Consider the following 27,783-nt stretch of genomic DNA (forward strand, 5'->3'; position numbering starts at 1 on the left):
CCACATATCTATAAAACCACAACTTATTTTAAATACCACACTTGTTCATAAAACCTTCTTTAATTAATCAATTAATTAAAAAAGAAACATAATCACTTTTGATATAAATTTTCACATTTAATACATAATTATTACTTTAAAAAAATCCTATAATCCTTTAATCTAAATAATAATTTTTAATAATCAAATTAAACTTATTAACAACATATTTTAAAATAAAATCTACACCCGAAACAACTATTTTATTTTCAATATTCAAAATCAACAAATTTAGCATTAAAAAAACTTAGACCCTATGATGCGCATATTCCGTCATTGAGAAACGCCGTGGGCACATTGACCATTCAAAAGTTCTACGTAGCTGATTTCGCTAATTCATATGACACATCATACAGTGCAATCATGTTTTCAAATAATTCTCTAATGGTCATACAGTCCAATCATATGCTCAAATAAATTCTCTAATGGTCGTGCGCCGATATCTATTTCAAAATTATCAAACTTATTGATTATTTCGAAACAGCTTACACTGCACGACTGAGAAAAAGGATAAATCTGCATCATCATTGCATTTTACAAGCACTTTCTCAGAACTAAGATTCATTTACAGAAATATCTATGCATTATGATGGTTATTTAAATTGTAGATTGAAAATATTTTGAAATTTAGTGAACAACTATGACTTCAAACAATTGACATGGAGACTTCTGTCTCTCAGATTTTAAATATTTTCCAAAAGCTACGAGCAAATAAAATTCAACAGGTCAAGGACCATACATAGAAACTTCATAGTACTGCCATAATAATTATTTGTCCAACATTACTAAACCCATTACGTAAGGGCTATACACAGATTTCGTAATTCTGCCTGGAATCGGGAAGCAAATGGATATTAAAATAAGATAGCAGCCTAATCCGTCGGTTATCTACAACACTTTTGGACATTTTTTTTTTGGGACCAAAAGCGAAATATAATTCAAAATGTAATGTTATTCTATCTCTTTTGGAAATTGAGAATCTTGATGCTGATGGCAAAGAATAGTGAAAACAATACTGCGAATGACATCGTAGCAACCGCTATTGGTCGCATAAAATCGTCCCTATATCCAAAGTAGTTCCTCAGGAATTTTTTCACTTGTTGTTTTGTACCATCGGCCAACACCATTTCTTCTGAGTTATCCCCGAACTGAGACGCTATAAGTCCGTATAGAGTCCATGAAAATGGCGAACCCCAATAATACCATCTCCACCACACTGGAATCCGCTGCAACAGTCACAAAAGAAAACCCTTCCAAGTAAATAAACTTGAATACGAGCGAGTGGCTTGATTTATGAGAACTGAATTTAACCTATTGTAGACTTGGATTATCTGAAGGTTTTCTGTCGTGAATTTTATTTGATTGGGGATTTAAGAATGCCAGTTTGAATTCAATAACGAAGTCAATGGTTTAAACCCACCGTCAGGTTGACAGAAATATTTTCAACATCTGCAATTAGGATTTCCAAATATTTCCAAATCAGCAATCATCAAGAACCTCATAAATATGCTATAAGTAGGTAGAAAATCTCACCGGGCGTGGAATTATGAAACCGCAGAAAACCATCCACATTGCAATGCAAGCGGAGGAGAGAACTGAAGCTATGGCTGCATTCGGACTGAGACCCGCCATCAACATCCCATAATATGTTGTGTAAAGTAGCGTGAAGAACATCATAAAAAAATACCAGAAGAACTTCGCTGCTGTCCACCGGAAGTCGACCAATGCATAAACAATCAGACCATACACGATTGTTTGCACAAATACGTATGGTACTTCGATCAAAACCTAACCAACACAAACATAATTTCACTATCCGCTGAACGAGATAAGTCAGCTTTGGCATGGGATAATTTTAACGTTTGTGCTGAGTATAATAAGGTAATTAGTTTGCAGATTTCAAAATATTTTGAAGGCACTGGGAAATTAAACAAACAATTCCCTGGTATCTGTCAAGTTTTCTAGAAAATTCCGAACCCTACCATCTGAATTGCATTCAAAATGTTCTTTTGTATGTGTATCGGATTCAAGTAAAGTTTGGCTATGTAAATATCAAATTCAAATAATGACAAGGTAGATGACAGAGTGTTTACCTGAGCAAGGGCATAGGGCAGAGGGGAGTACATTCCAGCTGCCTTTTCTCTATAGAAGACTGTTCTTTCGACATCGACAACTGGTTGTACTGAGACAGCGTTGCTGAAGCCTAGGAAGAGAATTGCTGCGAACATGCATCCCATTGCATTCATTATGTCTTGCTGCGTCTGTCTGTAGAAAAAATTACAACCACCCATACATAACATCAGAAATTAGGGTAATTATAATTGATATTATTAAATGTTATGCTCTCGGGTCCTGAAATTAATGCTTACGTTTTGCCACCCATTCCCCAGAAAGCAGTTCCAAAAAGCAAACCAGAGGCCAAGGTCAAGAGGAATCGAACGCTGTTGTATTGAGGATTTCGCCAATAAGATCAATGCTGCTTCCATAGACAAGCCATGGTTTGAATTGCAAGGGGTTGAGCGAATTGTCTTTCGAAGCTCAAATCCTTGGAGTCAGGAGCAGGTTTGCTAATTTCCTGAATTAGATCTTCATTACGTCTGCACAGAAACTAATTCGATTATCTTTCCGCGGTATTGAACCATTAAAAAAAAACCATATAACGTCAATATATAACATTAACAATGGCGATAATTTAATTATTCTATGTTCTGGGTACTGCAGTTTAATTATTTGAAGTTTTGGGTACTTTGGGCTCTTCCTTGCTTAATTTTACGATAATTTTGTGGGAAATAGAATATATTGATTAAAATTACAAATTTAAGTGGTGTAATTTACCTAATCCAGATTCCAAGTATTACAAATTAAAGTGTTGAATCTATCTGGGCAGGCCAAAATACATGTTAAACAACCTGAGACCATACTCTGAACAAAATCGCACTCTCTCACAAATGTATGACCCAATTCGAGAGAAAAAAACAAAAAAACTCAAAATAATTAGAAAACACCGAAACAATAACTTACAGATACAGGGATGAATTTCTGTAGATGTGTGCAAAATCAACTCCAAGCCGAGTTGATGAAGTGACAGAGGTCACTTCCAACATCCATGTAGCAGGGTTGTAACCAGATGTATTTTTCGGTACACCTTCAATTGCCTCCAATTAGTCCACAAGTGCTTCGGATTGGTGACCAAGAGGTCCAACGTAGATCATCTGTCCCCCTCGTTTCATCAACATCAGCTGCATTTCCACGAGAAGAAATGTATTTAACATGTTAATTTATTTTCACTATATGAAAAAATGCTTAAAGATTAATAAAAAGCCTTTCAAAATTTGAATAAAATTTTTAAAAACTTGAGGTGTGTCCATCCTCTCGTAAATATCATAAAAATACCTCATCGAAGGCCTCGAATATATCAATGCTGGGTTGATGAATGGTGCAAACCACAGTTGGCCCAGTATCAACAGTATTTCGAACTGTTCTCATAACAATAGCTGCAGCCCTTGCATCCAATCCAGATGTTGGTTCGTCCATAAAAATTATTGAAGGATTCGCTATTGGTTATTTTTCATGGGAAAAAAATACCAAAAACCATTCAAGAAAATACCACAGAGGCAATGCTCTGTTTTTACTGTTCCAGGATCATTTGCAGAGAACCTCTTTCAAAAAGAATAACTCGGAACAGAGTATTACACAGTCATAAAATCATTTCAATTCATTAAAACAAAACACTGATACACATTCATCCTCTTTCACTCAGAGGGATCTACCAAAAACTTGCATTCAGCGAAAACAAAAAAAACTCTGTCTTTTCTCTCCACCTGAGAGTTCACTGTGCTGGGTTTACTGCTATAAAACCCATTTTACATTCACTGCTGTAAAACTATTTTTACACATACTGCTGTAAAAATATTTTACACATACATATGAGTGAAATCCCTTTTTTTTTCACATTCCTGGGTTTTCACATTACAAAAAAAACGTATGCATTCTTTTCTTTTTGCGTTTCAATGCAAATCCAATTCATTAATAAAATCTATGCACTACTGTGCACTGTCTTCACCTGCTTCATGCGTGCTCTCCTGTTTTCTTCACTCGCACTGCTGTGCATAAACTTCTATTTCATCTTTTGCTCCACACCGAGCTCTCACACTACATACATACCTTTTTTATTATAATGAGAAAACTGGATTATTTGTGCACTGCTGTGCAACACTTCAACTCACTCCAGCTTCCGCTGCACTCCCATTTCACAATGGCCAACTCTTAAAAAACATTACCACTCACAGAGCCATCACACACCATTACAATACAATATGGGTGCAGCCACACTACATAAAACTGCTGCACGTTACCATTATACTACAATCTAAAACTGCTACACATAGATTTATTTACGACTTATATAAAACATATATATAAAAAATATATATAAACCTATGCGCCCATACCCATATTAATGGGTCTTCACCAAAACAATACGACCAACCATTAAGAGCATTAACGCTTCCATCCTCGGCGGTCAGCGGAAAAGTCAAACACTCCACGCAATGCATTGAATTGACGCAGGCGGGCAGCAGCTTTCGAGATCGACGGCAGAGGACGAAGAGGACAATCGGACGACGGAGGTTGATATCGGAAGGCATACAACTGCTGAGGTTTACCACCCGAGAACGTGACGTTGCGTTACGTCAGTGGTAAACCACGTGTCAGCCCTATATGTTCTCGGGTTCGATCGCCGGTTTATTCCTTTCACCTGAAATCAACCCGAGAGAATCCGGTGCCGTTTTCTGGTCAATCCACGCCGGAAAACTCACGATCACTGCGCTGCCATTGCTGTCACGGTCCGCCTGTAACCTGTAACCTGTTGCAGTTGGAATTAACATTCCAACACTCCCCTTTAATTTCAACTGCTGGGCATTCAATCTTACCCAAACACTTCCTCACATGGAGGGATTCACCAACTGCTTCTGATGCAGTTCCACAAACAATCAAAGTTGTCTTCCTCTTAATAGAGGGATTAACCTGAAACTGTGCTTAAGAGCACCTTCCTCATGACAGAGGGATTCACCATAACAATGTGCTGAAGAGCACCTTCCTCTTGACAGAGGGATTACAAACAGACACTGCTTTAGATGCAGTTTCAAAAACAAACAATCATTGCACTGCTGTGTGTGCAAACTCATTACACTGTTCTTTTATGCTGCTGCATATTCTTTGCTGCATTGTTGTGCCATCTTCTTTACTGTGTCTATCCCACACTGCTGTGTCTACACTTGCACTGCTTCTGCACTTTTCAAAGACAAAATACTCTGTCTTTTCTGGAACAATTACACTGTCCCAATTTACAAATTTACACTGCTGTTGCATATATTGCATTTCGATTCAATGAACAACACATTCATTACAGTTACATATACTGCTGTAAAAAAAATTTCTTTTACATGTGTTGTTGTCCATTACCTTTCATTTCTTCAACAAAACTTCATGCTGCTGCATTTTCTTATTTGCATTGCTGTCTGCTTCTCCTTCTTGCCATCATGCTGCTGTCCATAACTTCTTGCTGCTGCATTTTTCATATACACTGCTGTCCATACCCATAACCATAGACTGTCATCCCTGGGTTTTTATTTGCTGCTGCGTTGCCTCTGCAATTTGCACTGTGGCTGCCTTTTGTTTCATCATACTGCTGTGCCCATACTCTTGGCACTTCATTCTCCACAAAAAAATAACACAGGCTGCTGCCTTTTCTTATGCACCCTTGCTTCACACAATCTTCAGCTTCATTCATTTTATTTTCACAACGCACTGCTGTGCAATCCCTTTCAATTTTCTGCTGCCACACACATTCTTATACATCCAGTGTGCATTAAGAATCTGATGTCCTTGTTTTTCTTTATGCATTTCTTTGCATGCTGCATTGCATATGAAGAAAAACATTACATTTTTCACTGCTGTGTATTATACTCACTCTGCTGTGAGTATGTTCTCTCACATTACATAGAAGGAAACTACCTTCCATTGCTATGCATTTCAATGCATGTGCTGAATAAAAAATTTCAAACTGTTGTTTTATGTTTTGTCCTCCCACTGCTGTGAGGGTCTCCATGCTTTGCATTCTTTCCTTATCTTGCTACTGCTCTTTACATTTCAGCGCTGCCATCTTTTATTCTTTATGCATTTCTGTGCATATTGCATAAGCACAAAGCAAAAACATTGCTGATTTCATCACTGCTGCATATTACCTTTCAGAGGGATTAACAAAGATTTCATTTGCAACTGCTGTGCTGCAATACACCCTTCATCAACAAATGACTGTAAATACAATTCAGCAAACAAAAATTACAAGCTCCCCTTTAATGTGTGCTTGTCTTCTTTTGGCACACTCTTCTCAAAACAAATTTAGATACACTGGAGAGTTCAAGGGGCTTTCAGATTGCCTTTCCTTCCTTCTCCATACTTGTGTAACTTTCTTCTTTTGCATGGGTCTAGCTTGTGTAAGATCCCATGTTAAGTTACAATCTCGTGCCATATGCCCAGTGTTATGACACTTGAAACATTTAACATTGTTCATGAATAAGATTTCATGATTCCTTCTTGCAAAGTTGTTTCTTGGAGGTTGTTGGAGACTACAACATCTATTTCCATGAAATGCTCTACAGTCTTTTGCCATATGACCAAAGTTTGAGCAAGCATAACAATAACCATAAAATGAACTTTGGTACCTGGGAGATGGAGGTTTTCTTGATGCACTTCTGAAGCCTTGCTGCCTTGAGATCCTTTGACGATCATCATTGCCTCTTGCCTCTTTGACATCAGCTACATTTCTTCTTGGAGCTGGTTTTCTGCTTGGAGTAGGATTTCTTCTATTGCAACCTTCATTTTTCTCCTTGCCTTTGCTGGAACTAGGAGCATCACCATCTCTTTCTGGCTTCTTCACATCTCCTTTGCTTAAGGCATCCTCATCCTTGTTTGAGGGTTCAGCTACATACCCAAGTCCTGATTTATCAGATGGAGATCTGTGATAGCTGAGCATGTCATCCAAAGCTTGAGAGCTCTTCATGATCTTGTTCATCCCTTCAACCCTCTTCCTGAGGAGGACAATCTCTTCTTCCAACTTTTCACATTCATTATTTTTCTTTGCTAGTTGTCCCTCAGTTTCTTCCTTGCTGCGAGTAGCTTCAGCTGCTACTACTTTGAAAGAGATAATATCTGTCTTCATTTTGGAGATTTCTTCATCTTTTGCTTGACTGCTCTTCATTTTCTTTTCAGCTCCTTGTGCCTGCTTCCTGGCTTCTTGTAGTTCGGACTTAAGGGAGGAGACCTCTACCTTGTACTGTCCAATCTCTTCTACAAGTTTGTTCACTCTCTTGTGCCTTTGTTCAAGTTGACTTGTCAAGGCATCTTCCTGCTTCTTTGCTTCATTCAGCTGATTTGACATGGATATGACTTCTTCATGGTGTTTCCTCTTGCATTGATCAAGCTCCTTCTTGAGCTTGGCAAGCTCTTCATCCCTTTCTTTTACTTGAAGCTTGATGAGGTCAAGCTTTTCATTCTCAGCTTCTATGATGGGTTCTTCTTGACTCATTGTCATGGTCAGTGCTCCCTTTGCATGAAGGTCATGCAGTCTGTCCCATATATCCTTTGCTGATGAATATTTTCCTAGATTCTTCTTCACAGAATCAGGGAGTCCATCCAAGATTAGTTTTACTGCTTGTGCATCATACTCCATGGATTCTTCATCCATCTTGCTGTCATCAATCACTGACTCCCAGACTTCAATCCCCTCAGACATTAGGAAAGCCCTCATCATTATTTCCCATACATCAAAGTTTCCATCAAACTTTGGAACCTCAAATACAATGCTTTCAAATAGATTCCTTTCTAGTTTAGTAGAGGAGGGAGACACATTTTTAACAGCCCTGGAGGCTTTCTTCTTTGACCTTGCCATTCTTATCTAGGATTTAAATACTTGACTGTGTTTTCTTTTAAATCATTGACTGTTCCTTTAATAATAACTCAAAACTTGGGAAATACCTGAATCCCTTTGGCTGAAACTTCACACTGCTGGAGAAGCTTTACTGCTGCTGCAACAAGAGTCTTTCCTTCAGCTTCTTTGACACTTTTCAAGAGCCTAAGCCTGCTCTGTCACCATCAAAGAGCCTGGACTAGCTCTGATACCATTGTTGGTTATTTTTCATGGGAAAAAAATACCAAAAACCATTCAAGCAAATACCACAGAGGCAATGCTCTGTTTTTACTGTTCCAGGATCATTTGCAGAGAACCTCTTTCAAAAAGAATAACTCAGAACATAGTATTACACAGTCATAAAATCATTTCAATTCATTAAAACAAAACACTGATACACATTCATCCTCTTTCACTCAGAGGGATCTACCAAAAACTTGCATTCAGCAAAAACAAAAAAAACTCTGTCTTTTCTCTCCACCTGAGAGTTCACTGTGCTGGGTTTACTGCTGTAAAACCCATTTTACATTCACTGCTGTAAAACTATTTTTACACATACTGCTGTAAAAATATTTTACACATACATCTGAGTGAAATCCCTTTTTTTTCACATTCCTGGGTTTTCACATTACAAAAAAAACATATGCATTCTTTTCTTTTTGCGTTTCAATGCAAATCCAATTCATTAATAAAATCTATGCACTACTGTGCACTGTCTTCACCTGCTTCATGCGTGCTCTCCTGTTTTCTTCACTCGCACTGTTGTGCATAAACTTCTATTTCATTTTTTGCTCCACACCGAGCTCTCACACTACATACATACCTTTTTTATTATAATGAGAAAACTGGATTATTTGTGCACTGCTGTGCAACACTTCAACTCACTCCAGCTTCCGCTGCACTCCCATTTCACAATGGCCAACTCTTAAAAAACATTACCACTCACAGAGCCATCACACACCATTACAATACAATATGGGTGCAGCCACACTACATAAAACTGCTGCACGTTACCATTATACTACAATCTAAAACTGCTACACATAGATTTATTTACGACTTATATAAAACATATATATAAAACATATATATAAACCTATGCGCCCATACCCATATTAATGGCTCTTCACCAAAACAATACGACCAACCATTAAGAGCATTAACGCTTCCATCCTCGGCGGTCAGCGGAAAAGTCAAACACTCCACGCAATGCATTGAATTGACGCAGGCGGGCAGCAGCTTCCGAAAGTCAAACACTCCACGCAATGCATTGAATTGACGCAGGCGGGCAGCAGCTTCCGAGATCGACGACAGAGGACGAAGAGGACAATCGGACGGCGGAGGTTGATATCGGAAGGCATACAACTGCTGAGGTTTACCACCCGAGAACATGACGTTGCGTTACGTCAGTGGTAAACCACCTGTCAGCCCTATATGTTCTCGGGTTCGATCGCCGGTTTATTCCTTTCGCCTGAAATCAACCCGAGAGAATCCGGTGCCGTTTTCTGGTCAATCCATGCCGGAAAACTCACGAATCACTGCGCTGCCATTGCTGTCACGGTCCGCCTGTAACATGTAACCTGTTGCAGTTGGAATTAACATTCCAACATTCGCTACCAATTCAACTGCTATTGTCAATCTCTTTCTTTGTTCCGTAGACAGACCATTTTCTCCAGGGAATCCCACCAGAGCACCACTTAAATTATTCAACTCTACAAGTTCCATTACTTCATTCACAAACAACTGCACACACAGAATATTGTCCATAATCATGAAAAAACTCTTAGTTCAACTAATTGACCCAAACTGATATGGAATTGATATATATGAAAATACCTTTCTTGTATCAGCATCGACCTCCATGCCAAGACGAAGCCAAGCAGAGTAAGCAAGAGATTCATGAACTGTAACATATGGTGAATGAATATCAGTTTGTTCGCAGTAACCAGAAATCCTTGCAAAAGTTTCCTGTTTCTTAGGATATCCAGAGATTGTAATTGATCCTTCTATGTATCCTCCAGTTTTCCTCCCTGCAAGAACATCCATCAGTGTGGTTTTCCCGGCGCCGCTTTCGCCGACTAATGCAGTGAGTATTCCAGGCCTGAATGATCCGCTCACGTCCCACAATAACTGAAGCCTTTGTTCCGTGACTCCTTGCGTCTTCATTTCCTGTATTGTTCATAGCAGTAATAATTTCATTGAGAAACGTCAAAATAAAAATCCTTTAATGTTATACACACAAACGTAATAAATGCTGTACGCATAACTTCAACTTGATATGAAATTAATAAATCAAAATCACTTTTTAAATTATTTTTGAACTCATGAATCTGGTGGCCAAGAGAGCATACTGCAGGCATGTCTACATAGTAGTTGACGTTGTGGAATGCCAGTGACAGTGATTGGAATGGTAAAATCATCCCTCTACTTTTCCCTGCAGTGTTTTAAATTTCTTGATAAGTTGATAACTGAAAAGCCAGCGAACTGAAATATAGGCAGATTTTGGAAATATTTTGAAATTTAATCTAATTGTGTTCACTATTATTCTTTAAATTTTAAAATATTTTCAAAATTTGTAATTGAATGAGTTCAACTAATAAAATAAATTTCAATCTCAAGAAGAATGTTACCAGTAGATTGGTTTTCATGATAACGCTCTGTCGACAAAGAAGTTGATCTATTTACTGGAAGGTTTTGCATTTCCCGTTCTTCATCTTTTTCTAACTCGTCTTCAGTAACTATTGCCTGCGGCTTTCCAATGGCTGCAACGAAATATATGAAAAAGTGGAGAATAGTGAAGCACATTAATGCTTTGAATTGAGAGAGTAATTAATTGATTAATTAATTATTTTAACTGTTCTGAAAGAGGATAAAGCTCTACGTGTTTGAACTTTATTTGGAAAGACCGAAGTTGAACGTAACGTACGGTTCAGGTAGTGCAATGCCAGCGTGAAGAAGATGTTAGACATAACAGTGAACCCCATTAGCGCTGCAATTCCTATCCAATACCAGTGGTTATTGGTAAAAAGTTCCCGTGATTTCAACAATTCCATTCCAATAGGGTTGTTTGGCTGCATCAGAACATAACACAAATTAAATGAACTTTTTGGTCGGGGCGAAGTGATTTGCGGCCGGTAAGGATGTTGCATAAAATAATGTCAGACCTGCTGCCACCTTGTTGCCAGGAACTCGTTTACTGCAACGGCGTTTTGAGCGTAGGCAAGAGGGGACGACCAATAAGCCCATATCCACCATCCTTTAATATCCTCTGTTTAATACAAGTTAAAAAACTTTTATTATAATTTAAAATTTGTAACAGTAAAGGAACATTTAAAAAAAATGGTGAGGCAGAAAAAATAGTTTAAAATGACAGGAAGTATGATTTTATTAAGTTCAAAGGTTTTTTCAGCTTGGGAGAGTAGTGAAAAAGAAGTGGATTTCATTTGCTGACGTAGAAAATCTTAGCTTAAAATGACAGGAAATAAGATTTTAATAAATTCAAAGGTTTTAGCGGCGGGGAGTAGACCATGAAGATTTTGTATCAAAAGAGTGTGAACAAGATGTTAGTTTTAGTAAATAGGATTATAGTTTTAGTAAATATTAATCGATTATTTATTTATTTATTTATTTGCATATCAAATTTGTTACCTTAAAAAAAAAAGCCATGTGCTACTTAAGATTGCAAAGAGCCGGGTGCTACTTAAGATAACTAGATTGCAAATTACAAAATCTAAAAGAAGAAAATCGTTTATTCTGATTCTATCCACAATTTTCAAATAATTCTGAAATTTATAATTAAATAATATGTTTTATTTTGAAAAACGAATCCAGAATTCCAAACTATTTTATATCTGAAACCTTCTCTTAAAAAATACTTTGAATTGTAAATTAATTTAATATATATATCTTAAAAAAAATAGTGGTAATAATTATATATATATATATATATATATATATATATATAAAAGATTGGCGTGGTGATTGTAGTTGCTATTAAGAACTAAGTCCTGAAAAGCTAGCGGAAGGAGGTAGGAAGCAAAACTAGGGTGTCGAATTGTTACAGAGGCAGTCTTCCATGAAAAGACGCACATGAGGGAGCTCATCTCCCTCCTACAAGCAAGATGTGGCCAGCAGAGAAAAAAATCAATGGAAAATGATAGATAGCTTTTAGAAGGAAGGGATAGAAGGAAGGGATAGAAGCAAGGAAGAAAAGCAGGAGGGAACTAAGTCAAGGAAGCACAATAATGCAATGCAAAATGAGGAAGAAATCAAGGAACAAGGCACTAAAGACAAAGCACACATAGGCCCATGCAAACCCAATGCAGCGGTAATTCCTAGAGTCATTTTAAATGACCCGGTGCTGCAGGCGCACAAGGATCACATGCAAACATATGCAATCATTTGTAAATTAATGTGGTTGTGGCCCAATGAAAAAGCCTTACAATCATGGATTAAATACCACTGGAAATGGAAAGACAGCATTGACTTAAATCTTGGGTCAAAGGGATTTTTCACTGTAGTATTTGCAAATATTGAAGATAAGGACAGAGTGTTTGAAGGAGGGTCATACTTTTATGCTGCAGCAGGCCTCTATATGTGACCATTGATCATGAACTTTGTCCTGGAACACGAAACTTTTACTTGGGTCCCAGTCTGGGTAAGACTCTATTCTCTACATCTTGATTACTGGAAAACGAAATCTCTATCAGCTTATTAGGGCATTTTGTCAAAGTTTATGAGGCCACTAGAAGGGGAAAGTATACTTCCTTCGCCATAATATGCATGGAGATGGATCTCTTTGGAGCTTTGCTGGATGAGGTTATTCTGGAAGTTTTCGATGAAGAATGGATACAAACGGTAGATTATGAACATATTCCATTCAAATGTCGCAAATGTCATGAGGATGGACATATGTTTAGATACCGCTCTCTCAATAAGATAGAGAGCAAAAACAAAGCTGATACAATGAATGATTCAGAAAGCTTCCTCAGGGTGGAACACAAAGGAAAAGGAGGCAAAAGAGGAATAAGACCCGTAAAGTAGTAGGGCAGTAAGCAAACCAGAACATGTTCCAAGTCCTCGAAGCAGACGAAGGTCCAATAGAAATAGATAAAACAAAGGAAGGAAGCCTAGTGGAGGAGGAGAAAGCAGAAGACAGTGAACAAATACAAGAAAACAAAAAGCAAAAAGAATTTATGATAAGTGATGTAGAACAGGATATGGATCTTGAAATGACCCAAAGCGAGATGGAAATGGAGGACCATGAACTCCAGGAAATTCTTGAGAAAGAGAACCTAGATTTAGAAGACTTCTTGAATCAAGGAACCAAAGAAGGGTTAGACTCGTTACCTACAAAGGAGTTCAATATGGTTTAGCAGTTGTTTTTATGGAAAACCCAGAATAAAGGGGTGGACAGACTAAAACAAAAAGATAGACAAGGCAACAAAGGAGTGAAAACGATGAAAAATATAACAGGACTAGCACCTAGAATCCCAGGAAAGAAGAGCGGCAGAAAAATGCAGAATGAGCTGTTGATGGAATGTCGAAAGCTAATGCTAGATTCAGGTAAGGTGCAAGACCTATCCAGTTACTCCTTTACTAACCTTTAATTATGAAGTTCACTTCTTGGAATATTAGGGGTCTTGGTAGTAAAAGGAAACAAAGGTTACTGAGTAATAGAATGAAACAAGCATCTCTAGACATGATTTTCATCGAGGAAACTAAATGTTCCATTAAGAAGATAAGAGATATCCATAGTAAATGGCTCAAGAGATTTGAGTTTCTGGAATTCAAAGCGAAGAACACAGTAGGAGGTATTCTCACACTTTGGAATCAACAAAAAATTGACTTAACAGATGTGGAGGCATCTAAGGATTATTTATTTGTAGTAATTCAACCGGTAGGAGATAAGGAAACTTACTTGGTAACAAATATCTATGGCCCTCAAAGAATGGATGACAAACTCAGGCTTCTAAACTCTCTGGAGTCTCTTAGAGATAGATATGTAGGAATACCCTAGATCTTAGGAGGTGATTTCAACATGATTAGATCACTTACGGAAAAAAAGGGGGAACTAGAGTTCTAGGCAAAGACTCTTTCGCTTTTCAAACCTTTATTTATAAGATGAAGCTAGTGGATATTGAAATGAATAACAGAATTTTCACCTGGAACAGTAAAAGAGGATGAGAGTCCCAGGTACCTTCCAAATTAGATAGATTCATAATCTCAGGGGATCTTATGCTGAACAACAAGGAAATGGTGGCAAGAGTGCTTCCCTTTGGAGGCTCAGATCACGGGCCGGTACAACTGGAGGTTCAAGGCATTGGTAACCCAAGGAACAGACCATTTAGATTTGAGAATATCTAGCTGTCCCACCCAGATTTCATTAGCAACGTAACCGAGTAGTGGGCAGACGATTTAAACATTCAAGGAACCAAAATGTTCCTTCTACAGAAAAAATTGAAACACATCAAGCTCCAACTTAAATATTGGAACAAGAATGAATTGGGCAATATCTTTGAAGAGAAAAAAATTATTGAAGGCAGAATGCAAGAACTTAACCAAACCCTTATCAAAGAGGGCCATGACAAAGTAAGAAGTGATCAAGCCACCAAATATCAACGACAATGGGAGAATATATGCAAACAAGAGGAAATATTTTGGAGACAAAATCCAGAGTCCAATGGCTAAAGGAAGGTGAACGTAACACCAGATTTTTTCACAAATCCACCATGGCAAACAGAGCACACAATATAATTTCTTTGATTAAGGAAAAAAGAGGAAATAATCTCAAGTCTCATGAAGAAATAGAAGTAGTTCTAGTCCAGCACTTTCGAAGCATAGCACAGGAAACCTGTTATGAAAGAGATCACTACATCCAGGATTTCACTAAGCATATACCCAGGATTGTATCCAGAGAGGATAACTTTAACCTTTACAAGCCTATGAGTGAAGAGGAGGTTAGTGGGGTTCTCAAAGAAATGCAGAATGGAAAGGTGCCAGGCCTGGATGGTTTCAATGTCGACATCTTCAAAGCTTGCCGGAATATTGTCAAACAGGACATTCTGCAGGTAGTGGAAAATTCTAGGGGGCACACAACCATCTTGAAAGCGTTGAATTCCTCTTTCATAGCCTTGATCCCTAAACAGGAGCTGGCTCAAACCCCTGATAGATTCAGACATATAGCGTTGTGCAATGTGGTTTACAAGATAATATCTTAAGTGGTTGAAAATACACTCAAAACCCTCTTGCATTCAACAGTTTCGAGGGAACGATCTAGATATGTAGAAGGAAGGAAAATTCTTAATAATATCATCCAAGCACATGAAGTGGTGCACTCTCTTACTAGCAAGAGAAAATCTGGAATGATCGTGCAATTGGACATAGCCAAAGCTTATGATAAGCTGAATTGGAATTATATAAGGAAAGTTCTTATTGCTTTTGGGTTTGATCAAAGTTGGGTAAGATGGATCATGGCTTTGATTACCTCTTCTAGTTTTTCAATTCTAGTCAATGGCTCTCCTTCAGAGACTTTCACCCCTTCCAGAGGAATCAGGCAGGGTGTCCTTCTCTCTCCCTTTCTCTTCATCCTCATGATGGAAGGACTGGGCAGGGCTATCAAGCATGCAAAAGGAGTTGGTAACATCAGGGGTATACAAATCTTTGACAATGGACAGTACCTGACTCATCAAAAATTTGTGGATGACACCATGCTGTAGGGAATACCCACAGTCAAAGAAGCTCTAGCTTATAAACAAATCCTCAGTGACTTTGCCTTGGCCTCTGGTATGGAAGTTAATCTCTCCAAATCTAAGATTTTTTTCTTCAATTCTAACATTGCTATTTAGAGGAACATATCTAGAATTATGGGCTTTCAAAGAGACCCTCTCTCCTCGAAATACCTGGGGATTCCATTAACTGCAAAACCGCTACACAAGAGTATCTGGGAGCCGATGATCAGTAAGCTGCATGACAAGACGAGGAAATGGACAATGAGATCATTAAAATTGGCTGACAGGTTGATCCTTAAAAAGGCTATTCTGCAATCAATCCCGATCTTTATGCTTTCAGCTATCCCTACTCCTAAAGGAATCCTGCATCAAATGAGAAACATACAAAGAGACTTTCTTTTGGGCAAGGGGGAAGAAAATAAGAACTGGGCCTTAGTTGCCTGGGAAAAAAATTGCAAACCCTAAAACCATGGGGGTCTCAAATTGGATGACCTGAAATCCTTGGTAAGGTTCTAGGTGTAAAATTATGGTGGTGATGGATAAAGGAACCAGAAGCACAATGGGCAATCACTTGGAAAGAAAGATATGCGAGCTCTTAGCTAGATAATGACCGCATAATGATGGATGGAAATATAAAAGGATCTCACACTTGGAACAAAGCCTGGGATAACAGAGGCTTAATACAAGATAACAACTTCTGGGAAATCAGAGAGGAAGAATTAACCTTATTCTAGGAGGATATATGGCAACAAGAACCTATTTTGTTACATGAGGATTTGGAGGACCTCAAAGTAGAGATAGACACTAAGGAGCTCACTCGGGTTAAGAATTTTTGGGACCAAACCAATAGTTCTGAGAAATGGATAAATTGGAGGAAATTTGATCTCATAAATGGCAGTCCTCTAAAATCTAAGGCCGAAATACTGATGAAAATGTTAGAGAAAAGGAAAATTCTAGTTTCAAGGGGGCATGACCGGCTGAGGTGGGGAAACAACAATGAGAGGAACTTTAATCTCAAGGAAGATAAACTCATACTCCTTGATATTTATCACCATGCTCTAGACAGGATTTGGAAAAACCTATGGAAGCATCAGGGCTGGATGAAAATTAAACTTTTTCTGTGGCTGGTTTTGCAAAGGAAAATCCTGACTTGGGATAATATTAGGAAGAGGGGTTCCCTTGGGCCTTCGAGATGCCAACTCTGTGAGGCTCAAGAGGAAACCATGGAACACCTTCTCAACACCTGCTTTTTCACATCCATATTATGGGATTCTTTTGCCTTAATCTTCCAACAATCTAAAAAAGATTGGAAGTATTTTCAATACCCTTACCTAATGGAGAAGGAACTTTTCGGATAATGAAGTTCTTAGGTCAGCATGGGCACTTACACGAAGCTTCATTATATGGAACATTTGCAAAGAAAGGAACAATAGAATCTTCAAGAATGTTAAGAAATCTTCCCAGTGTATTTATGATTTGATCCTAAGACAAATTAAAGAAACGGTTAGTACTACAATTCAAAATCTCCCCTCGAACCCCCCTTCTGTTACAGACTAGAGGATTCTCTGAAGGCTAGATTTGCAAGGACTCGTTCCTCAGGGATTAAGAAGGATAATTTCAATTGTGGATCCTGAGCTAGACTTCTGGCATCCTCCCCCTAAGGGCTTTCTAAAATTCAACATTGATGCGGCTTCTAAAGGTAATCCGGGCATGACAAGCCATGGAGGGGTGCTAAGGGATGACAAGGGAGACATTCTGTTTATCTTCCATGACCACTTACGAAAAGCCACCAACAACATGGTGGAGTTAATGGCCATGGAACAATGTCTTGAGATCCCGGTTCAGGAAAATCACCAAAATACGATCATTGAAGCTGACTCCGAGTTGGTCATTAACTCGGTCAAAAGAATAAGCTTGGGAATGAATCAGGAAAAAGCCTCTAAAAACTAGAGGCTAAATCAAGTCTTCCAATGGATTCACAGTCATCTACAGAGCCTGAGAAAAATCAATTTTGCACATGTACGAAGAAAGGCCAATAAACTTGTAGATTTTCTAGCCAATCAAGGAGTGATCTGCACAGATAACAGGGTTGCGATGAACTGGCAAGAGTTCCCTCGTAATAGATTAAAATGAAGTGTCAAAACCAAGCAGATGAAGACAGTACAAAGTTTTTTAAGAGAACCATAGAGGCAGGCACACTTAACTAGCAGTTATTGGATCAGTGATATAACCACAATGGGGTCTTTTGAAAGAGGGTTGGAGAGCTCTACCAATGATCCCCAGATTATCTGGTTCACTAAATAATCTAGTTGTACGGACGAGAACGGAAGGGCTTTAGGGGTTGCAGGAAGGATGGCAGTGAATGCTTGTCGCATCGGGGCTAGAAGGATTGATGATGTGTATGGCTAGGAGCAGAGGATAGCCAGAGACCACGAAACTAGAGATATTTTAATTCTGCTCTTTTTACCATAGCCTGAGCATTTTTCAAGTGATTGTGGCCCTAACAGGCAAGAAGCGGTTTTCCCCTTTCGGGAGCGATCCCATTCATTGAGCTCCACGTGGCGGTGGGGTTGGAAGGAATACCGCCCTCATTGCATGTTATCTTCCATGAATGTTGGCCAGCGCGATTTTAATCTCCACCATTAGATGGCTCATTGTGATTTAACAAATCAGATCGCTCGTGCAGGTTTGCGGTCCCTTGAGGTAATTGGCAAGCAGCTCATCAGTGCGATTTGGTCTATAGCCATTGGATCAAACGGAAAGGTTCATGGGTCGAGATTAAAGAGGAAGGCTAGGTTTGGTGGGAAAAGTTTATCTCGGGAGATTGTACCAAAGTTTAAGAAATTAGGCGAATGTGTTGCCTTTATATGCAGACAACCATGGGTTATTTTTGAATCCATGTCCAAACTCATATATTTTTCTTTTGAGAAAGGTATAGTTTGGAGGTAGGTAGCAACGAATAGTTTTGTTTGGGGTATGTTCACAGTCAATGACCATGAGAGTTTTTATGTATGCTATGTACTTTATTTTATGATTAATGAATTGGAAGGTTCAACTCTTGCATTAGTACTATATATATCTATATATATATATATTACAAAAATAGTAGTAATAATTTAATATATATAATTTTTTATTACAGGAAGAGTGCTAATATGACATGGGTTCCATTCATGTTGTTACCACTATACCTTTAAGCAGACCAAGCCAACTCACAACAAAAATCCTATGGGAAAGCAGGGATTTGAATATAGGACTTAACTCACAACACTTTAGATTTGATGGAACTTTAAAAAAACTTAAATATTTCATATGGGTTGTGACATACAACATAAGTTTGATTTGGGAAAAACGTTATTAAGAGGGAATACATAGCCAATGAAGGTGTAGACTATTCCAAGCAAAAAGAGAAGATGTAAATCACTTTTTCCTATAATTGCCTTTTTCGATTTTGGTTTGACTTGGGTTGCTTAACTTGTTCAATATCATAGAAAATTGGGAAATGACAGACATTGGGTTATGTCTTAGGTAGTGGTATGTGGAATACAAGAAACACAGGATTTTGCCTTCCTTTGACCTTTGGGGAATATTGAGGGAAAGAAAGGCTTTCATTTTCTAAGTAGGTGCAGCCAGATGTCAAGAGGATTAGTGCTAGGATTTCAACATACTAGAAAGAATACGGTTCTCGTGTGATCAAGGAACCACAAAACATCGCAGTGGGATTTGGACATAATATAAGGAATATGGATTTGATGTGATCAAGGAAACATAAAACATCCAGTGTGCTATGGATCTATGGGCAGTATATCGACTGAGATTTTTCGACTCGGCCACATCATTTGAGCATTGTGATAGTGACATGGCCATATATTTGGTGTCTGAGTTCTTTTCCTGTTTCCATTGGTATAGTGGTAAAGGAATAACTACACTGTTAGAACTTGGATTATGGGGTCTCTTATACTACACTTATTGTAGAGGAAATTGTACTCCATGGAAGCTCCAATATTGTAATAGATTGGGCTACTGAAAAGAATAATTTGGAGACTCATGTGCTTTCCAACTGGACAAATAAGATCATGATGTTGATTATTGACTTAAGAAAGATTTCCATATTACACATCTTTAGATAATAAAAAAAATGAGCTACACAAATTGTCAAAAAAGAATAAAAGCTACTGTGTGAATGAGACAATAATCAACTTTTGGTTAAGGAAGTATACGAAAGTCTAACCACATCATGCTATGATGAGATATGTTTTGTTACATAACCCAATGGGATAAACAATTATTTTTTGGAACATGATTACATAAAAATACAATGAGCGAAGTAATAACTTTGATCACATAAATATACTTTGTATTTTGTGCTCTGTATTTTATTTTTAAGAGAAAAACAATAACTTTGATAAATAAATCAAATAAAAATAAGTATAGAGAACCGAAATGACCAAATAATAATAGAAGGATAATATATTCGTGATATATCCGTTTTTGAAGTATCAAGATATAAGTGGAAAAAATATGCATATCTATTTTCTTTATTTATAATGAAAACTTTTTCCTTTCTTGAAAAAATATTTCATGTACTAGTGAGTTAGATTAATTGAAGGGTTAATTAATTTAATAATATTATTAGTTTATGAAAACTTTTTCCTTTCTTGAAAAAAGATTTCATGTACTAGTGAGTTAGCTTAATTGAAGGGTTAATTAATTTAATAATATTATTAGTTTTTAAAAATTAAATTGGATTAAACTAATTTTTATTATTATTTTTATTTATAAAAATTAATTATTTAAAAAAAATAAAAATTATAATTTTATTTAAATACAAACCCGAAAAATTATAGATTTTTAAATTGATGTCAATTTTGTGAAACATTTTTGTAGCTTTGGTGAGACAATCATAATAGGAAACACTTCAACTTTACAACTTTATTTCATTAATATGCTGTCAATTTTGTGAAACATTTTTGTAGCTTTGGTGAGACAATCATAATAGGAAACACTTCAACTTTACAACTTTATTTCATTAATATGTTATTTTAGTTCATGCATCTACCAAATCTCATAAATTTCGATACCAGTAGCTTCCCACGATGAACATATAATCTATTAGTTTTCAAAAACAAATACCTCTTGATATAATGTATCCACCAAAGACGAACATTAACAATAGCGCGTAAACACCCACAGAGTTTGCGACTATAAGATTCCGTGACAGACCAGCTATGAAGCCAAAGAGTCCCAGACTTGTTTGATGTAAGGCGACGTAGAGTAAAAACTGTCCAAAAAACCTATATAAAAACTCGTTTAAATTCCCATTTCATGGATTAGATGGTTTTTTGGTAAGATTTTGCGATGAAATATAAGACAAAACCATTCAATAAATATCACATAGTAACTTATAAAGCAGATGAGAGATGTTTAAAAAAAACACTTTAAAGGTGAGGGATCACCTTTATTTCTCGATAAGATTTTGACAATCTATAACGAAACTTACTTCATGTTAAAATAAGCTAATTGCATCCGTACTAGGAGTTGCGATTAAGTGAGTGTTGAGTGTTGAACCATTGAGTCAAGACTAGTTAAGTTATAGTTGAATTAAGTGTGTGGTTGTATTTCAAGATATTTTACGCAATTGTAATCATCAAGTTTTGTATGATCAATAGAAGAACCGTAATCGTGTATTTTGTGTGTGAATTTGTGTTTAAGCTCATTTGTCTTTCCAACAAATTGGTATCAGAGTTAAGGAAGGATGAGTAGAGGATGAGAAGATTCTTGGTGACTGCATAGCAAGTTAAAAAAGAGAAAAACCTTTAAAAATAATAATTACAAATTTTTCAACCTATTAAAAAACGTTCAAATTTCACACAATACAAAAGTCACGCAATTAACTTCAACCTTTCAAATTGTGTGCACAGTTTTTATGTGAGGCCATTAATAAACGTCGTGGAGCTGTGACTCAATACGCAGTTAACGCTTTCCTTTTGAAAGTCACAAAAGCGTGGTTTCTAGAAAGTCACGTGGTTTTGTTTTTTTTACAAACTCAGAAAACTATAGTGGGTTGTGATGTGTGGGCCATTAAGATGGCGAGCACATTGCAGGTTTATGATGTTTGAGATTATGTCTAATTTGGGTTTGCAGAACCTAAAGATGAAGAAAAAGAACAAACTCTCACTAATGTAGAGAGGGAACAATGGAAAAAGACAACAGGAAGAATGCACAAGCATTGAAGCTTATACAGCAAGGAGTGGACCGAGTAAGTGTTCGAGAAAATTATGATCACATCTTCAACAAAGGAGGCATGGGATACATTGACGACAAGCTATAAAGGTATGAACAAAGTCAATACTTTTAAGTTGCAGAATAGTATGAGAGATTTTGAAAGTCTATAGATGAAGGAGACAGAGGACATCGATTCTTTCATCAATCGGGTCATGATTGTCATAGATTAGTTAAAAATTTATGGTGAGGAAAATAAAGATCAAATAGTGGTTGAGAAGGTCCTCAGATCTTTGTCTACCAAATTTGATGTTGTGGTAGCAGCCATAGAAGAAGCTAATGGTTTGGCATCATTTATAGTTCATAAGTTGATGGGATCACTTCTATCACATGAGGCAAGGATAGATAGAAATAAGGATTCCACTTGAGAAACCGCTTTCAAAGGCCAGGTTTCTATTTTAAGAGACAGAGGTCGACGCAAAAGTAGATCGATAGGCAGAGGATAAGGCAGAAGATATGGTAGTTAGAGAGATGGATGAGAAGAGCATGAATATGAAAGTGGAAGCTACTGCAGAAACTTCAGCAATAATCAAAGATTTGACAAATCAAAGGTGAGATGTTATTATTGCAATAAATTTGTCCCTATGCTCGTGATTGCATGAAAAACATAGAAAATTAAGAACCAAGAGAGTTAATGTCACTACAAAGAGTAGTTACTCCATGTTCCTAGCTTGCCATACAATGCATGAACTTTCTGATAATGTGTGGCTATTGGACAATGGTTGCAGTAACTACATGATAGGCAACAATAATTTGGTTGCAAATTTGAATCAATCTGTCAAATGATAGGTAAAATTTGGGGCTGACAAGACTATGGATGTAGATGGCAAAGGAGTGGTCAACAATATGACCAAGCGGGGGAGCCAAAGAAAATATCAGAGGTATATTATGTTCCTAGTCTCAAACATAATTTGATAAGTGTTGGTCAATCGACACAGGAAGTATACAACGTTATATTTCAAGGTCAATAATGTGTCATATATGACAAGCCCCCAAGAAAGTCACTGATAGCAAAGGTGCAGATGACAAGGAACATACTCTTCCTCTAATTATGAATTACAACAATCAAGTCAATTATTTTACAGTTGCACATTCTAATGATTATTGGCTATGAAACTTTCAATTCGGACACTTGCACTTTTATGGTTTAAGATTGTTACAGTAGAAACAGATGGTCAGAGGATTACCTCCCATCAAATAACCTACTAGTGCTTGTGAGCGTTTCATGTTGGGAAAGAAACACCGTGAGACTTTTCCAAAGGAAGTTGCATAGAGAACAAAGAAACCTCCTGAGATAGTGCATACAGACTTGTGTGGACCTATAAGGACACAGTCGATTGGTGGAGTAGTTACTTCCTCACTTTCATTGATGACTATAGTAAAAAGACTTGGGTTTACTTCTTGAAGAAGAAATATGAAACATTTGCAATGTTTAAAGAATTCAAATCCTTAGTAGAGAACCAAAGTGATCGACAGATCAAGGTATTAAGGTCAGATCATGGTGGAGAATATGATTCAAAGGCATTCCATGATTACTACAAAGAACATGGAATCAGAAGACAGATAACAACTAGGTACACATCGCAGCAGAATGACGTAGCAGATAGAATAGGACAATTATGAATATGGAAAGAAGCATGTTGAAAGACCAAAACTTGTCTAATGAGTATTGGACAAAAGCTATCGCATGTGCTATTTATGTGATCAACAATCTCCTACAAAGAGTGTCATGAATAAAGTACCGGGACAAGCATGGTCAAGTATGTCTTGCAGCGTATTTGATCTCAAATTATTTGGATGTGTAGCTTATGCACATGTACCTAAAGAACAAAGAGGCAAGTTGGATGATAAAAATGAAAAATGCATATTTAATAGTTATAGTGAGCAATCAAAAGATTACAAATTGTATAACCTTGTCACCAAGAGGACCATAATTAGTAGAGATGTTGTGTTCCAAGAACAAGATTCATGGAATGAGGCTGTAGAAAAAATAGTTGATGCACACGTGCCACTGATGGAAGAAGATGATGTTGCAGAAAATGAGCAACAAGAATCACAAGTGAATACACCAAATAGAGACACACCAACAAGGACTTGAATATTTTTTAGCATCATGGATCTTCAAGCAGATCAAGCGATCGAGGTTGTCCTAACAGTCAATCACATGATGAATCAAACAATGCTAAGAGAAAGATGAGAAGTCTAAAAGATATTTATTATGATTTAGATCTTAGTTCAAATTTTGCATTGTTGTCATTCCAACCTTCTTCGATTGAAGAAGCAATCAAATATGAAAATTGGTTGCAAGCCATCGATGAAGAAATTGAAGCTATTGAAAAGAATAATGCATGAGATTTGGTTGATTTACCAAATGACAAAAACTTCATTGGTGTAAAATTGGTGTACAAGACAAAGATGAATGAGAAAGTTGAAATTGCCAGATTTAAAACGCACCTTGTAGAAAAATGACTCTTGCAGCAACTGGGAATAGATTTTGGAGAAACATTTGCTCCAGTAGCTCGATTGGATACTATAAGAGCATTTTAGCCACAACAACTCAAAACAAGTGGAAAATATATCAAATGGATGTCAAATCAACCTTCTTGAATGGAATTCTAGAGAATAAATTTATGTTCAGTAGCCTCCATGTCATGAAGTTGAAGGTAACAAATATAAATTTTACAGGTTGAAGAAAGTGCTTTATGGACTAAAGAAAGTGCCTACAACTTGGTATAGCAAAATTTATAGCTACATGATTAAGAGTCGATTTTGCAGGAGAAACATTGAGCCTACCTTGTACACAAAGATAAATGAGCATGGACAAATTTTAATTGTTTCCTTATATGTTGATGGGATGATTTTTACAAGTGATTTTGAGTTAGATGAATTTAAAGTAGCCATGATGAAAGAATTTGAGATGAAAGATCTTGGTCTCGTGAAATATTTTCTTGGCATAAAAGTTGAGCATTCTAAAAAAGAAATTTTTATTTGTCAAAATAAATATGTCAGAGAATTGTTGAAAATATTCAAGATAGAAAATTGCAAACATGTCCCTACACCATTTGCAACAGGTACAAAGTTAAGCAAGGATGATGAAGGATCGGATGTCAATCCAACTCTATTCAAAAAATTAGTTGGCAGCCTCATGTATCTCATAGTTACAAGATTGGATATTATGTAAGGAGTGAGTTTGATTTCCATATTTATGTAGACTCCAAAAGACACACATTGGAGTGCAGGAAAAAGAATTCTGAGATACATAGCAGGAAGTAGAGATTGTGGCACAATGTATGCAACACAAAAAAATAAGAATTTGATTGGATATACAGACAGTGATTTGGCAAGAAATTTGGGTGATAGGAAAGACACTTCTGGTTATGTGTTCCATCTTGGTTCGTGTGTGATTTCATGGAAATCTAAGAAGTAGTCCATTGTGATATTTTCATTAGCAAAAGCAAAATATGTAGCATCAACATCAGCAACATGTCAAGTAGTCTAACTAAAAAGAGTATTTGATGTAATCAAATGGAAACAATAAGGATCAACAATAATATATTGTAACAACACCTCATTGATTGCACTATCCAACGATAATGTGTTTCATCAAAAGAGCAAGCTAGTATTTCATGTACTCAAGCAAAAACAACAAGAATCAAAAATAATATATTGTGACAACACCTCATTGATTGCACTATCTAAGAATAATGTGTTTAATGAAAAGATAAATCATTAGCAAAATACGTGTTTGAGTTTCATAGAAGAAACTTAGGTGTTGTAAGTTTAAGTCATAGTTGAATTAAGTGTGTGGTTGCATGTCAAGATATTTTAGTCCAGTCACTAGTTGGAAAATGTTAAATACCCTTCGCCCAGTTTATTGTAATCATCATGTTTTATGTGATCAATAAAAGAGTCGCAGCTTGTGTATTTTGTGTGTGAATTTATGTTCAAAAATATATTTTGTGTGTAAATCTGTGTTTAAGATACTCTGCCTTTCCAACACTACATAATTCCTGTGTTTGGTGTGCCTTTTGTTCATCAAATATTCCTAAACTGTACAATGGAGCTCAGTTTTGCGGAAAATTGAAGATACAGAGAACTACACAATTTTAACTTTGTTGAAGAATGGAAATAGCAAGAGTAACAAAGTATTTTACTTGTTCGGATTTGGGGCAAAACCAACTGTATAGTACGTAATAGATACCCACGCTGCAGATTCTATTAACGAAGATGGAACTCCAGTAATCCATATTGGAAGCGAGTATGCCCACGCAGGGTAGAACATGAAATCTCTCTGCTTGTAAAACACCGGAAGCTTTGCAGTCGTCATCGCAATTCCTGGAAGTCCATTGAACATATTCATGATAAGACCCAAAAATAGCACCCCCAAGTAAATTTCCGCATCGTCCATATTACTGTGATGCATATTTGTACGAAAAAAAATGCTCATAGCCAGAGTAGCGACGGCAGTTATCTGACAGAAGAAGTACCAAATCCCTTGAGAACTAAGAAATATAGGATGAAAATCTAATGCATTTCAGTTGCAAGAACACTATGTATCTTTCCGTGCCATTTTTGACTACCTGAACGAATTTGAATATATATATGAAGGCATTCCTCTTCATGAGTAAAACCTCTCTATCAAAGCATGCTTTTAAAAGTTCTGCTTTGTTTAAACCGTATTTTTCTGTAGAAAGAGCCGCAGGATGACTTTTAGTTTTATCGTAGGGAACTGACAACTCTGAATTTAGTTTGATCCCCACGTGAAAAGATTGAAATGCATCTGCAAAATCCTTCACTGAAACGTAGTGGTATGCCTGTGTCCTGCTCCAGTACTGTTCTTGGTCTTTCCGCGAAGTCACCTATGCCGGGGCAAAAAATATTATTGTACCATATTTTATAAGTTGCAGAGTGCTTGATTTAATTTAATGAATATTTTACATAGCCATTCAAAATAAACAGTATTGCATTGGTTTAAAAGACCTCTCTGTAAAGAAAACCCAAAAATCTACAATCCGTATAAAACCTCCTTGAAAGCATATATACTCTTATATTTTTATTAATTTAAAATTGTAATATCTTAAATAAATGTGCATACTCTTAATTATTCCATACTTCCAAAGAAAAGTTGTATTGAAATAACTCGACGTAGACCAACGGACCCTTAACCATACGTAGGTATTGCTCACTTTATAACATATTTAATCAAAACGAAGTTTGCTGATTACAAAGTGATTTCATAAGTCCTCATGCTAAAACCAGGGTTTTATATTTTGTTTGATGAATGGATCAGTAGAGGATGTTTCGATACAGGTTTCTATTTTTGATTAATTATTACTAAAATTAAATTTTATTAAAATAAATTTAATATAATATAATTTTTATTTAAAAAATTATAAATTTGAAGATTATTTTAATATTATAAAAATTGATATAAACATGAAACAAAATATAATTTTTTTCAGTAAATAATATATAAGTTAAACAAAAAAAATTGGAAAGAGAATGCTTCAATGTCAAATTAAAAATATTTGATTAAAAGTCATAACGTTATGTCAAAATAATTTAAAAAAAAAAAGACATTTAGTATTGAACAAAGGAGCATAAAATAATAATATTCTAACTTGTTGAAAACAATAAAAATCATAATTGCTCTGCGGTAAAAGTATTTCTAGAATTTGTGGTAAATAATAAATAAGTTTTACGATAAATTTTTTAAAAAGAGGATTCTTCAAGCTGAAATTAAAAATATTTAACTAAAAGTCA

At 36.5% G+C, this 27,783-nt stretch overlaps 1 pseudogene; it reads right to left on the minus strand.

The window, feature by feature from the left end:
• Positions 1–995: 995 nt before the first annotated feature.
• Positions 996–27,783, minus strand: part of LOC149168938 (ABC transporter G family member 39-like) — a 38,136-nt pseudogene continuing 11,348 nt past the window's right edge.

Source organism: Pinus tabuliformis, chromosome 4_2, assembly GCF_031772625.1.
Source record: "Pinus tabuliformis cultivar Carrire ecotype Pingquan chromosome 4_2, CPIR1, whole genome shotgun sequence".
In the NCBI taxonomy this organism is placed as follows: Eukaryota; Viridiplantae; Streptophyta; class Pinopsida; order Pinales; family Pinaceae; genus Pinus; species Pinus tabuliformis.